The following is a 15,980-nucleotide window of genomic DNA, read 5'->3' as shown; positions in this document are numbered from 1 at the left end:
GTATAATTAAATTCACAGTAAAGTATAAACACACTAAGGGAAACAAATAAATGTTTTGAGCAAAATAGTTTTTTTTTTAGACAACTGCCAAACTAGAAGGAGTGAGTGATGTCATAGTAAGGCCTCAAGGAGTTGCTTGATGGAAGTCATGATGTCATCCAATAGGAGACAGATCTTCATGTGAATATTCATTATTCTTTTTAAATCCTTCCTTGTTCTGTCAAGTTGGTTGTTGATCATTGCTAGAAAGCCATTTCAAGTCTTGCCATTGACTTTCAAGACGATTTAAGTCCAAACTGTAAATTGGCCACTCAGGAAATTCAATGTCATCTTGGTAGCAGTTAATCCTTGTGCTTTGAGGTATTGTCCTGTTGTACAGTTTTTTGTATCAGATCTCTGAAATGACTGCGACTTGTCACATTTAGTTTATCCTTATATTACACTGGGAAACAGTTTTCATGGGCACAGAAACCTATCAGTCATTAGTTATGAGATAATATCTCTTGCTCGCCTTCGTCTAACGAGAGCCACCTAAACTTTATTGACAACACCCAAATGGATACTGTCATTAATGTGGTTCTTCAATAATTACACATCATTCTTAATACTGTAGCTGTTTGGTTACAGTTACATGGTCAACTATCATCAGCTGATCCAAAATCATTTCTGAATTGACAGTCAAATCGGGGCAGCAGTAGCCTAGTGGTTAGAGCATTGGACTAGTAACGAAAGGTTACAAAGATCGTAAAAATCTGTCATTCTCCCTGAGCAAGCAGTTAACCAACTGTTCCAGGACTAGTGGATTATTCACAAAATTATCTGGTTATGAATTTCATGACAAAGCCATTTTAGTTTCATGTTTCACTTGAATATTAAAATGATTTATAGTCCTAGGTCTATGTTGTTATGGGTCCTACAGTAGGTCTATGTTATGTTAGGTGAGTTATGGTACAGTAGTCTATGTGTTGTTAGGTGCAGTTAGTGGGTCCTACGTGAGTATTTGTTATATAGGTACTAGTTCATGTTATATGAGTTATGGGTCCATACAGTAGGTCTATGTTGTTGTTAGGGGAAGTTATGGGTCCTACAGTAGGTCTGTGTTATTGTTAGGTGAAGTTATGGGCCAATTGGTTAAACACTTAATGTACAAATCCTCAGTTTCAGGCTGATGGCAAGCTAGCCAAAAACATTTTTACAGTTGGAATGCTTTTATAAGTATAAAATAAATATTGAATTTGCAACAATAAAACAACACTATATATTAAGCAGGACGTTCAAACTTCAGCCTATAATAACTCCCTGAGTTTTCCCCCATGGTGGTGTGAATTAGTAACTAGCACACAGAGCTTAATGTAAGTTTCTTGAGTAGCACTCCTGATCTTGCGCTGTAATATTCAGAATACATTGTGAAAAAACTAAAATCTTTGCTCACCATTTTTGCTCCAGGCAGATATACTACATCCATAACTAGTCGTTCCTCGATTACCGAGATACTACATCCATAAACTAGTGGTTTCCTCATTACCAGATATACTACATCCATAACTAGTGGTTTCCTCATTACCAGTATACTACATCCATAACTATCGGTTTCCTCATTAGCATGGAGAAGTTTCTAAACCAAATTGTGTGTGCATTGCCCTCGTGCCGCCAATTTTGCAAACACAGAAAGGGCCTATTAGACCCAAAAGTCGTGCTGGCACACTGCTTAGGATTTCAACAACTTGAATAATTTTTTCTAGCCTACAATCATCGATGTTACTACTAATGTGAAAACCAAGACCAAAATATGACTATTGTTGCTCACTTGGCGTCTTAATTGTGAAATAATTTTAACATTCATTACAGACTTCAGTTGTTGTACAACATCGTGGCTCTGGGCATCACCTTTTCAGTGGATTTCTATTGTTGTGGGCCTTGAAACATCTGTCTGACTTCATTGTTCACACAGGAGAGAACGTGACTATCGTGGATCCTCTGGGGAGCCTCAAAACTCATGATTCTGACAAGGCAGAGAAGAAGTCTCCCACATCAGAACACCTCAAACACCAGCGGAGACCCACAGGGAAGAAATCTCACCGCTGCTCTGAGCATGTGGGAAGAGATTCACCTCCTCAGCAGGCATTAAAATTCATCGAGAATCCACAGCAGGAGAGAAATCATATACTGTGAATCAATGTGAGAAGAGTTTTACTACATCTAGCCATCTGTGACTGACACAGAGAACACACACAGGAGAGAAACCTTTATAGCTGTGATCAATGTGGGACAGAGTTTCACTACATGCAGCCATCGGACTGTACACCAGAGAACACACACAGGAGAGAAATATTTAGCTGTGCTCAAATGTGGCAAGAGTTTTACTACATCTACCATCTGGCTGTACACCAGAGAACACACACAGAGAGAAACCCTCATAGCTGTAATCAGTGTGGGAAGAGATACTCTGATAAAAGAATCTGATTACACATCAGAAAATACGTTGTCAGAAATGACAAGATGTTATAATATTTATTGCGTCAGAATTGGGGGTTGCTCGGGGGAGCTCTTTTTTTTAAACACAAAAGTGACAAACAAAATACTTGTTAACCTTTCACGAGTATCAATCCCGGATCGCGAGGTCCACCCCCACACTGATTAATAGCTAGCATAGCGTCACAAGTAACTTGTAGCATCTATATCATTAAATCACAAGTCCAAGACACCAGAGTGAAAGATACAGGTCTTTGTGAATAAAGCCACCATTTCAGATTTTTAAAATGTTTTACAGGAAGACACAATATGTAATCTGTATTAGCTAACCACGTTAGCAAAGGAGAGGATTTTTTCACTCCCAACAGTTTTTCCCTGCGTCAGTAGCTATCACTAATTCGACTAAATAAAAATATATATAGCCACTAACCAAGAAACAAATTCATAAGATGACAGTCTGATAAATATTTATGGTATTGCATAGTTTTTTTTTGAAAATGTGCATTTTTCAGGTATAAATCACAGTTTACATTGCAGCTGCATTCTGAAAAGGTGCCGACCCAGCCAGAATAATTAACAGAGACCAAGTCATATAACTAATACTCATTTTAAAACATTTCAGAAAAATACACAGCGTACAGATATTGAAACCCAACATCGGGTGAATCCAAACAATATTTCGGATTTTATAAAAATGTTCTATAACTAACAAAACTGTTAGCGCTACGCTAAATTAGATAGCGCTAGTATACCAGGCAGATTCGGCTGCGGCGCCCACGGCAAGATCAATGCACAACAGATATGATATAACATTCGTAAATTGGGTCTTACTATGGTGCCTCTTTCATCAGAATGTTGATCAATGTCCATTGTCAAGATGAGTTGTTGGTTGCGTTCAGAGTCGTTCTTTTCCTCTTCCATTTAGCACATGAGGCCTGTAGTGGTGGCACGTATTTCTCAAACGATACTAATTCTAACACTGAACCCCGGCAAAACTCCCTAAAAATTCAAATAATCTGATATTAATATATATGAAAAAACATACATTACGATGATCTGGTCACATGTATCAAACAAAACTTCGAACGGAGATAATAATGGCGCACAACAAAGAAAAACGGTAGCTCTATCTCATCCAATCGAGAACCGGAAGTTGTCGGTCATGCCAAAATTTTGCTCTCATTTACGTCTAGTCCCAGAGAGACAAGAAATTTTCCTCTCGTCCTCTAGACACCCAGAGAGTAGAAGGCCAGTGAGTTGTGTTTCGGGGTCATAGGAGCATGACCATATATAGGCAGAGCTTTGAAGCCAGCACAAAACATCTTGATTTTATGTTCCTTGGTCATGGAAATGCGTGTGAAATGACTTCTGAATCACTCAGAGACAAATTGAAACGGTTTTAGAAACTGGAGATTGTTTTTTTCAACGCGTATTATTTATATATGCGATATAGTAGACAATAATTAAAGAAGAGGCAGTTTAATCTGTTGAGCCATTTATGTACTATGCGAAAAAGCCACCCCTCCTTTATTGACAAGAATTAAACGACATCTCAATTTCCATGTGTTTTTAGTTGTTTCAACACAGCGTACAACCTGATTGATATCAGTGATTTATAATATTCGTTCCGGTGATAAGTTAAAATTGAAAAGTTACCTATGGGGACAGAGGGTTAACTCTTATTAACAATGATGACTACTGGGGAACAGAAGGTTTGACTAAATGAAATGTACTGGGAACAGGTCCTGAAACTGCTTATTAACATGATGGACCTACTGGGATACAGAGGGTTAACTGACTTTTAAACAATGATGACTAGCTGAGGGTAACAGAGGGTTAACTCTGGACTTTATTACGAATGTATTGAACTCACTTGGGAACCAGCAGTGGTTAACTACGACCCTTACCATTAACAATGAATGGACCTAGCTTGGGCGAAAAGGGATTAACGCATCTATTAACAATGATGACCTACTGGGAGACGAGGGTTAACTGAGGCTTAATTAAGCTAATGATGAACCTACTGGGGAACAGAGGTTTAACTGACTTATTAACAATGATAGACCTACGGGGAACAGAGGGTTAACTGATTTAATTAACAATGATGACCTACGGGGAACAGAGGGTTTACTGATTTGTCTATTAACAATGAATGATCCTCTGGGGAACATAGCCGTTAACTGTCTCTGTGACTTATTCACACTATATATTTTAATGAGCCTACCGGGGAACAGAGGTTAACTGACTTATTAACAATGATGAACCTACTGGGACAAGTTATGTACATCCTTTCAATACCTCTGGGAACAGAGGGTTATAACTGACTTCATTTAACAATGTGATGACCTACTGATGGGAACAGAGGGTTAACTGACTTAACATATGGATGACGCTACTGTGTAGGAGCAGAGGTTAGAGGCTGAGCTGTGGGATTAACACATTATGGACCTACTGGGAAGTAGGGTAACTGACTTATAACAATTGTATGATCCTAGCTTGGGAGGAATCTGTGTTTTAAGTTCTGATCCTTTATTTAATGTCAAATGACGTACCTGCTCTGAAACAGTAGGGATGTGAGAGCGGACTTTAGACAATTGTGAGCGCACGGGCGAGAACAGAGCGTGCTTCAAGCTGACTGTCTGTGTCAGGTGCTGTTCAGACTGACAAGCATTTGTTACTCGGGGATCCAACGTTCCCGCCAAGACCTTTCGGTTAGCTTGCTTGTCTAAATGATATCTGTTAAACGCAGACTAACAGGAGCGTGTAACACTAATGCATCATAACGCGAGGATTAGACAGTAAGATGTGGTCCTGGTTATTCAAAATGTGTGTACTTAGTTCTCTTTCTTAGCTCTTTTACACGGTCTCCTTGCTCTCTAGTTCTCTTGTTTTCCTGTTGCTGTTTTCTACTTCTTTCGCAGCCGGTGTCATATATCATTTGTTTTTATTATCGTATCTATTGCTTTTTTCGCTTGTTTTCTGCACTATGCCTATCATTGTGTTGCATCCATGTCTGCAATGTACTCTGGTCTGTGAATAATAAAGTGGCTTCTGATTGTGGTACAAGATCTTGCATAATCAGATCCACAAATTAAGCCCAATGACTTGACCGAATAACAACACGACTACTTGGTCCCTACTTAGTATAATTCGAGGGAAAACAGTAGTCACTTTTCCAGGGTAGCTGAAGGGCCGTTAGGCGTGGGAGTGCGTATAAGCCACCCCCTCTACCAGGGGCTTGAGGTGGTCTCCCACAGGTCGCTGAGGGTGGAAGTGGTAAAAACAAACCACCCCGGCTTCTACCCAGGCCGGGGTGTCGATAGGCAATGTGATCTCCCAATCTAACTCAAGCTATCGGAGGATTCTATGGTTCGCTGGCTCGTTGATGGTGTCAGGTTTCCTCATTTTCTGCTGCCCCCGAACATCCACCCAACATCAAGGAACAGACACCGACAGGGACTCTTACGGATGGCTGAAAATATATAAATCCACTCTCAAGAAGGAGTAAGTAGTTGAAGCAACGCTTAGGAGCCATCCATTACAGAGCCCGACAGCCGCCTGCCGACGACGCCGAAGAAAACAAGAAAACATAACAAGAGAACAAAGGAAGCTGGAAGAAGGAAAAAACAGACATACAGAGACAGGCTAGCCTTGAGAGAGGAAACAGATCATTACAGGCGACAGCAGAGATGTAAGCAGGAGAAACAGTCAGTACAGACAGGCTCGATTGGCAAGGGCGATACGGGCGAATCATAGAGTTACCAAGATCGTACTCGAGGCATGGGCCTGATGAAGGTAGGAATGAGGGTCCTACGAGGACTGAGCGCAGGCACAGCAGCGGGAATATAGAAACATAAAACAGGAGCCGGACATGGGGTCCAAAGGGTGGAAGGTCGAGAGGAACAGAGTAACATTATCAGATTGCCAGGCACATGTGAGAACCGTGAGATACAACAGTAAAACTCAGTAGACTGTGCTGTTGTACGACGAGAAAGGCGGAACAGACTTCATAACAAATTCGATTCAGCTGGAGAGTCCAGTTAAGCTGAGCCACAATCAGAGCGGAGGCTGCTGAGATGCGAAAAACAGACAGAGACATGAGACTATCTAGAGAGGCTTGGAAGAATACTTTACACAAGCCAAGAGCCGGCATGGGAGAGGAGACGACATCAGAGACAGGCTGTAAGAGGGATCAGAAAACAACAATTATCACCTAATAGAGACACAAATCATCCGGACGAGGAGAATACAGCAGCAACCAAATTATAGATAACTAGGAGAACTCAGAACATTGGAGAGTATAGAGTAAACATGATGGGGACAGGCTGAGAGATGGGGCAGGATGGTTCAGGACAGACAGGCAGACAGGCTAGTGAGAGTTGAGAAACAGACAGAGACTCAGGCTGACGCAATAGATGTATAGAAACATGAGACAGAGACAGGACTCGAGGGAGTATTGAGAAAACTACAAGTCTAGAGAGGATCAGAGCTTGGTACAAGTAGAAGCTAAAGACAGATCAATACAGAAGTGAGCGGAGGCAAGTGAGAGTGAGAAAGATACCAGACAAAGGATAATAGGCATCTAGATATGAGAGGAAACGAGGAACAATTACATGAGGAAGGGAGCTAGAGATACGATAGGGGAATGGAAAGAGACACATACTTAAGCAGGCTGAGGTAGTAACAGATGGGGAGAAATCAGGAACATGGAACTGAGCAAGATGAGGAAGAAGTAAATACACCACAGAATCAAAGCTAGGTCAGCGAAGGTGGGCGGAGCAACAGAGACAGGCTGCATTAGGCAGACATATCAGAGATCGCAAGCTTAAGTACATGATTTATACCAGAGGCATGAAGACGAATGCTCAGTCCTTGGGACGTCCCAGACCGTTGGAGAGATATACGAACATTGAGACAAGGTGGCTGTACGGTTTAGGAGTTTAGGTTAGCAGAAACAGTTGACCAGGAGACAGAGTCTCGCCAGGTGAGCAGTTGACCTGCAAGGCACAGATCTAGTGATCGACATGGCGTGTGATTACGTGCATGTGAGTAAACAGGAACAAAACACGGAGCAAGACAACAAACGTCTGGCAGTGGAGATGATAAAGCTACAGTATCGATGAGTTTTAAAAAATAGCGTCTAATTAGTGCCAATCTGTGGTGTGGGGTTGTTAGAGAAGAATGTGATTTGTCAGCCCTAACAATCCATTCTAGCACCTCATCAGGCTCTGTAAAAGTCTTCATTGATGACGTGTTCCTTCTATTCCGGGGACAGCAGAGGAATGTCATCGATTCCACTCCTTCATCAATACAAGCAGTGAACAATCTGAATTCACCCTCACCTTTGATGTGCATGAAACAAGTTATCTGGACATTTTGATTAAGAGGGAGGGTGTGGATTTAGCACAGACCAATACAGGAAGGTCGACGGACAGGAATTCCCTGTTACGCGGGAGACGGCTTCCACCCAACCACCCCTAAAAAAACATTGTAATATTGAGTAAAGAAAACATTTAAAAAATATTAATTGTGTAATTATTTTATTTTGTACCATTTAAAAGAAAAAACTAACTGTTTGCTACTTTATAGGTAACCAGATCGTGAATACAACTCAGTTACTAAGTCTGTAAAGCTGTATTAATGTTACCTAGCTATACACTACTACTAGTATGAAAGCAGATTATTTTCTTGTAAAGGTTGGAGAAGAGCAAGCAGCAGCCAAGCATAGAGGCTTCAGAGGGTGGTCCTGCAGAACTGGAGGAGTATGGTGGTCAGTTCAGAGTCAGACTCAGAGCAGAACCTGTCAGGTGCTCCTGCCAGAACTGGAGATGGTGGTCAGTTCAGAGTCAGGATCAGAGCAGGAACCTTCAGGAGCTCCTGAGCGGAGACTGGATTGTGTGTCAAGTTTTTCAGACTCAGAAAGCTAGGAACCTTCATGTGCTCCTGTGCAGAATGGAGATGTGGTCAGTTCAGAGTCAGACTCAGAGCAGGACAACTTTCAGGTGCTCCTGCAGAACTGGAGATGGGTCAGTTCAGAGTCAGACTTCAGAGCAGGAACCTTCAGGTGCTCCTGCCAGAACTGGAGATGGGTGTCAGTTTCAGAATCAGACTCAGAGCAGGAAAACCTTCGAGTGCTCCTGCAGAACTGGAGATGGTGTGTCAGGTTCAGAGTCAGCTCCAAGGAACCTTCGGTGCTTCCTGCAGAACTGGAGATGTTGGTCAGTTCATTCAGAGGTCAGACTCTCAGAGCAGGAACCTTCAGGTACAACTTCAGAGCACAAACTAAAATGTAGGCTATAGATTTAGATTAATATGTGCTTTATTTATGAGATTATCAGTAGGACTGTTTTAATCAGGGGCATACAAATCGATGATGCACAAGCAATACAAGTTTACATTGAGGTTATGTTAACCTGTCTCGCCCCCCCCGTTCCGCTAGCGGAACTCCCCCACATCACACTGAAACAAACAGAGCGCGAAATTCAAAAAATATTTTTTTAGAAATATTTAACTTTCACACATAACAAGTCCATAACAGCTAATGAAAGATACACATCTTGTGAATCCAGCCAACATGTCGATTTTTTAAATGTTTTAACAGGGAAAACACAATATATATTTATGTTAGTCACCAACCCAAATAGAAAAAGCACAGACATTTTTCACCAGCACAGGTAGCAAAATCAAAATCCAACCAAACTAACCAGAACAACCAAAGAAACCAAGAAACAACTTCATCAGATGACAGTCTTATTACATGTTATACAATAAATCTATGTTTTGTTCGAAAAATTGTGCATTTATTTCAGGTATAAATCATAGTTTACATTGCGGCTACATCAGAAATTGCACCGAAAGCAGCAGAAAATAATTAGCTGACTTATTAACAATGATGACCTACTGGGGAACAGAGGGTTAACTGACTTATTAACAATGATGACCTACCGGGGAACAGAGGGTTAACTGACTTGTTCAGGTGCAGAACGACAAGATTTTTACTCGGGGATTCAATCCAGCAACCTTTCGGTTACTGTTAAATGAAGGTTAAAAGAAAAATGTAAATAACACATAGACGCAGTATAATAAATTGGTCTGTAATCAATTGTATTAACTATTCTTTAATTAGTCTTTAAGTTGTTATTGTTTTTTTATCCTGTTATTTTTGTGTACTAAATATTTCTTTTTATTTTCATTGTTTTTTCCTTTGAAGCCATTGTGTTGCATCCATGTCTGAAATGTACTGTATAAATAAAGCTTGATTTGAACATATTGCAAAACAAATTAACCCAATGACTGACCAATCAACAGACTCTTGGTCCCTCTTAGTATGAAAAACAGTATCACTTTTCCAGCCTGCTGAAGGCGTGGTGGAGTGGTAAACACCACCCCCGGCTCTACCAGGGGCTTGAGGTGGTCTCCCACAGCTCTGCTGGTGGAGTGGTAAACACCACCCCCGGCTCTACCAGGGGCTTGAGGTGGTCTCCCACAGCTCTGCTTATGTCATGTTCTGTGGCTTTGCCGTTCCATTTCTTGACTGCCCCTGCAACACAGAAACACATTTAGTCAAAATATATAAAACACTCAAAGTAATGGATATGGAGCACCTATGGCCTCAGTTACACCTGGCACCTAAATGTGACTTCTGTCATCTGATCAGCTGCATTAGGTTCAGATCTACCAGGATGGGCCTATGACATAGTCTGGAAGCAGCCAGGCCACCGAATATGCATAAGCAATGTCAAAAGATGAGTGGGGAAAAGTACATTTTACACAAGTGACCTTCATAATAAATAAAATCAAATGTTATTTGTCACATGCGTGTGTAGTGAAATTCTTGTGTTCCTAGCTCCAACAGTGCAGTAATATCTAACTAAATGCTTGTGTTCCTAGCTCCAACAGTACAGTAATATCTAACAATTTCACAACAAATACCTAATACACACAAATCTAAGTAATGGAATAAGAATATATAAATATATGGATGAGCGATGTCAGAGCAGCATAGACTGATACAATAGTATAGGATAGAATACAGTATATACATATGAGAGGAGTAATACATAGACTAAGATACAGTAGAATAGGATAGAATACAGTATATACATATGAGATGAGTAATACATAGACTAAGATACAGTAGAATAGAATACAGTATATACATATGAGATGAGTAATACATAGACTAAGATAATGCCAGATAAAAGTCACAATGTGCTGCATTAGCAACTATCAATCACTTAAATCATGTATTTTCAGGTAGCAGATAACTCCTTGGGACGTCCCTAGCCCATTGAAGTTGACATTTAAAATGGTTACGGTTAGGTTTAGGGTAGGGATGTCGCAAGGATCCCAGATAGACATTGACCATCATGCATTTTTCTGTCTCGTTCATAGCATGTGTAAAAGAAACACAGACAAGACAAGTAGACATGCAGTGCATTATGGTCATTGTAGTTTTAAAAATAGCGTCTAATTATGCCAATCTGTGTGTGGGGTTGTTAGAGAAGAACGTGATTTGTCAGCCTAACAATCCATTCTAGCACCTCATCAGGCTCTGTAAAAGTCTTCATTGATGACGTGTTCCTTCTATTCCAGGGGACAGCAGAGGAACTTCATCGATTCCACTCCTTCATCAATACAAGCAGTGAACATTCTGAAATTCACCCTACCTTTGATGTGCATGAAACAAGTTATCTGGACATTTTGATTAGAGGGAGGGGTGTGGATTTAGCCACAGACCAATACAGGAAGTCGACGGACAGGAATTCCCTGTTACGCGGAGACGGCTTCCACCCAACACCCCTAAAAAAACAATTGTAATACTTGAGTAAAGAAAACATTTAAAATTTAAATTGTAATTTTTATTTTGTACATTTAAAAGAAAAACATAACTGTTTGTACTTATAGGTAACCAGATGTGAATACAACTTAGTTACTAAGTCTGTAAACGCTGTATTAATGTAGCCTACTGATACACTTCTGATAGTATGAAAGCAGAGTATTTTCTTTGTAAAGGTTGGAGGAAGGAGCAGCAGCAGCCAACTTAGAGCTTCAGGTGCTCCTGCAGAACTGGAGATGGTGGTCAGTTCAGAGTCAGACTCAGAGCAGGAACCTGTCAGGTGCTCCTGCAGAACTGGAATGGTGGTCAGTTCAGAGTCAGACTCAGAGCAGGAACCTTCAGGAGCTCTGCAGACTGGGATGTTCAAGTCAGACTCAGAGCAGGAACCTTCAGTGTGCTCCTGCAGAACTGGAGATGGGTGCGGTTCATCAGAGTCAGAACTCAGAGCAGAGAACTTTCAGGTGCTCCTAGGCAGAACTGGAGATGGTGTCAGTTCAGCAGTCAGACTCAGACGCAGGAACTCTTCAGGTGCTCCTGCAGAAACTGGAGATGGTGGTCAGTTCAGAGTCAGACTCCAAAGCAGGAACCTTCAGGTGCTCCTGCCAGAACTGGAGATGGTGGTCAGTTCAGAGTCAGACTCAGAGCAGGAACCTTCAGGGCTCCTGCAGAACTGGAGTTGGTGGTCAGTCTTCAGAGTCAGACTCAGAGCAGGAACGTACGCCTTCAGAGTTCAGACAGAACCTTCAGACAACTTCAGAGCACAAACCTAAACATGTAGGCTATGATTTTAGATTAATATGTGCTTTATTTATGAGTATTATCAGTAGGACTGTAAATCAGGGGGCATACAAATCGATGACTGCACAAGCAATTACAAGTTTCATTGAGGTTATGTTAAACCTGTCTCGCCCCCCCGTTCCGCTAGCGGAACTCCTCCACATTCACTGAAAAGGCAGAGCGCGAAATTCAAAAAATATTTTTTTTAGAAATATTTAACTTTCACACATTAACAAGTCCAATACAGCTAATGAAAGATACACATCTTGTGAATCCAGCCAACATGTCCGATTTTTTAAATGTTTTACAGGGAAAACACAATTATATTTATGTTAGTCAATCACCAACAAAATAGAAAAAGCACAGACATTTTTCCCAGCACAGGTAGCAAAATCAAAAATCAACCAAACTAACCTAGAACAAACCAAAGAAACCAAGGAAACAACTTCATCAGATGACAGTCTTATAACATGTTATACAATTAAATCTATGTTTGTTCGAAAAATGTGCATATTTCAGGTTAAATCATAGTTTACATTGCGGCTACAATCAGAAATTGCACCGAAAGCAGCAGAATTAATTAGACACCAACGTGACATACCGAAATACTCATCATAAAACATTTTGAAAAATACATTGGTGTATAGCAAATTAAAGACAAAGATCTTGTGAATACAGCAATATTTCAGATTTTCTAAAGTGTTTTACAGCGAAAACACAATATAGGATTATATTAGCTTTACTACAATAGCTAGCACCACTACAACCGCCATCATTCATCAAGGCACGTTAGCAGATAGCAATGTAGGCACGTTAGCGTGCGAATAAACCATCAAAGAGATATTAAATTTCACTAACCTTCATAAAGCCTTCCTCAGATGACAGTCCTGTAACATCAGGTTATACATACACGTTATGTTTTGTTCGAAAATGTGCCATATTTAGAGCTGAAAATCCGGTGGTTATATCAACGTAGCATAACGTAGCATAACGTGCTAACGTAGCATCTTTTCCCAGAATGTGCAGATTATTTCTATTAGACTCTCAACCTATTTCTGACCAAATAGCTATTCATAAACATTACAAAAAAATACATTTGTATAGGAACGATAGATCCATTAGTTCTTAATGCAACTCGCAGTGTTAGAATTCTAAAAATTTCTTCATTACGACATAAGACTGTTAGTATAATGGTAAGGGAATAACCCAAACCTGAGCGGCAACAGCTACTATTACAGCAGTGTGACAGATATATGAAATAGCATCACAAAAATGGTTTCGACTTACTATTTGCTGATCTTCTAATCAGAATGTTGTACAATGGGTCGCTTTGTCGCAGAACCGTCTATTTTTGGGATTCCCAGAACGTTCTTTTTCCCTCTTGAATTAGCAAGCACACTGGCCATGCGGCGGCTAAGCTCTCCAACGTCTAACAAGTCAATACAACGCAATCAAGCGCTACACGTCCCGAAGATAAATTTCAATAATCTAATGAAACTATATTGAAAAAAATACGTCTTAGCGGATGATATTGTAACATGTATCAAATAATTCAAAGCCGGAGCTCATATATTCCGCCCACTAACGACAGGTTTCCAGTAGCAGCAATAGCAGGTCCCCCCACGCGCCTTGCAAGACAACAGAAAAAATGAGCTGGTCGAAGTCACGTTGTTCCAAGAGAGGGCTATTCAAACGTCAAGACAGACGATCAATCAACTCCTTTTTCCTCTCACTTCTCATGAATCCAGGGGCAGGTGTTGACGTGCCGTATAGTCATAGTCGTCATTGCCATTTTAGGCAGCGACTTGAACACAGCATCGCTTTCAGACTTCCATTCCGGTCACAAGTGTGCTGCCAAATGAGTTGTGTTGACACAGCAACAACAACTTTCAAACGGTTTTAGAAACATTAGAGAGTCGCGTTTTCTATCCAAGAAGCTAGTAATAATAATATGCATATTGTACGAGAGCATGTGAGGCTACGAGGCCAATGTTAAATTCTTGAACAGAATTCTTCCCCAAAAGTGAAAACAGCACCCCCTATCGTACAACAGGTTTAATCTCATTCTGCAGGCACCCAGACTGTGACAGAGAGGAGAGAGATAGAGTTAGAGACCCATATAGGGAAAACTAGTAAGCGAGACAGCACGAAGCATGATGGAAAATACATTTGATTATTTCCGTCCTCAGTCCAGGATTTGACTTATTTTTTCAGTACCACAAAAGCAACCCTCAAAAGAGTCATTCCCTAATGTATTCCATCCAAAGATTGACCAAACAGAAAATGGCTGATTGAAGTAACTCACTCCTTGTTCTGCTCAGTAATGTCTTGCATTCGAAAGCTTCAGCCAGTGATAGTGCATTTGTCAACAGGGAAATGGAACATGCCCCATTCAGAGAGTACAGGAGACCTGAGAGAAGAAAGACCCATCAGAGAAAGTGCAGAAGCGCCTTTTTTTCTCAGAGCCAGCAAAGCAGACATCCGTACCCTTCTGAGTGATAATGTCAGTTCAACGAGACCAGGTCAGAAAGAGGAGGCAGGTCATGGAAAGTGTGATTGTTGTAGTTAAAGTTATTGGTAAATGTGGGCGTAGCTACAGAGGACACAGACACGAAGCTGCATATAACTTGGAAAACATGGCCGTCAATCACGACACGTTTCTTGAGCTTATATGGTTGCTAAGCAAATATGATGTCTGCCTACAAGAGCATGTTTGTGGAGCATTGAGAAGAGCAAGAAGCAGATGGGAAGTAAAGGAAGAGGGTCCTTGGTAACTATGACGTCCAAAACAACAGCAAATAAAGTAATTGAAGTCATCAGAATGTTGATTCAGCAGACAGTTGCTGTTGAAGTGAGAAAGGCAGGGATGTTCTCAATACGAATGGACACAACACAGGATTTAACATCCAAAGACCAGCGTGCACTAGTTCTGCGATTATGTCACTGATGTTGTCCACCAGAGACTCATTGAGGTCATTGACTGTGAGTCATCGACTGGGCAGTACTTTGTGGACCTGGTGAAACAGACCCTTGAGAAGATGGACATAGATATCAAACAGTGTGATGGTAATGCAACAGACGGAGCAGCAACTATTCAGGGACAATACAGTGGCTTCTCTGCGTCGCTCACAGGAGAGTCTCCTAACCAAGTACACATATGTATCAGGGCACAAGGCGAGAACCAGATGCAGACACAGGAGAGTCTCCTAACCAAGTACACATATGTATCAGGGCACAAGGCGAGAACCAGATGCAGACACAGGAGGCAGATGGTTGGACACTTAGATGTTTATTGATCCAAAAAGGGAGAAGGCAAGAGAATGGTCGTGGACAGGCAAAAGGTCAAAACCAGTTCAGAGTCCGGGAGGTACAGAGTGGCAGGCGAGGTCAAGGCAGGCAGACTGGTCAGGCAGGCGGGTACAGACTCCAGAATACAGGCAAGGGTCAGAACCATAAGGACTATAAAAAAGAGAATAGAGAAGGAATGGTCACGGGAATAATCACGCTGGTTGACTTGGACATACAAGATGAACTGGCACAGAGAGACAGGAAACACAGGGGTAAATACACCTGTTTTCAGCATATGGTTACCTCTCTCTCTCCCTCCATCTCTTCTTTAACAAGCAGCCAATTATCCCTCTACATCCTTTACACATGTACTGCACTGGAATTGTCCCTCTACACGTGTACTGTACTGGAATTATCCCTCTACACATGTACTGCACTGGAATTATCCCTCTACACGTGTACTGTACTGGAATTATCCCTCTACACATGTACTGCACTGGAATTATCCCTCTACACATGTACTGCACTGGAATTATCCCTCTACATCCTCTACACATGTACTGTACTGGAATTATCCCTCTACACATGTACTGCACTGGAATTA

At 41.2% G+C, this 15,980-nt stretch overlaps 1 protein-coding gene and 2 long non-coding RNA genes across 3 annotated transcripts in view; 1 reads left to right on the top strand and 2 right to left on the bottom strand.

The window, feature by feature from the left end:
* The window catches only part of LOC139022788 (uncharacterized), a 9,633-nt gene extending 151 nt beyond the window's left edge, over window positions 1-9,482 (bottom strand). The window contains exon 1 of the long non-coding RNA XR_011473824.1: window positions 9,370-9,482. This is a non-coding gene — a long non-coding RNA (uncharacterized lncRNA). The remainder of the gene's footprint in view (window positions 1-9,369) is intronic.
* Window positions 1-15,980, bottom strand: part of LOC139022787 (uncharacterized) — a 58,627-nt gene that overhangs the window by 12,386 nt on the left and 30,261 nt on the right. The window lies entirely within an intron of this gene.
* Window positions 1-15,980, top strand: part of LOC139022785 (zinc finger protein 22-like) — a 36,673-nt gene that overhangs the window by 3,027 nt on the left and 17,666 nt on the right. The gene's annotated exons all lie outside the window — the stretch shown is intronic.

Source organism: Salvelinus sp. IW2-2015, linkage group LG22 (genome assembly GCF_002910315.2).
Source record: "Salvelinus sp. IW2-2015 linkage group LG22, ASM291031v2, whole genome shotgun sequence".
Lineage (NCBI taxonomy): Eukaryota > Metazoa > Chordata > Actinopteri > Salmoniformes > Salmonidae > Salvelinus > Salvelinus sp. IW2-2015.
The sequence above is the reverse complement of the archived record's forward strand: the minus strand, read 5'-3'. Positions and strand labels throughout refer to the sequence as shown.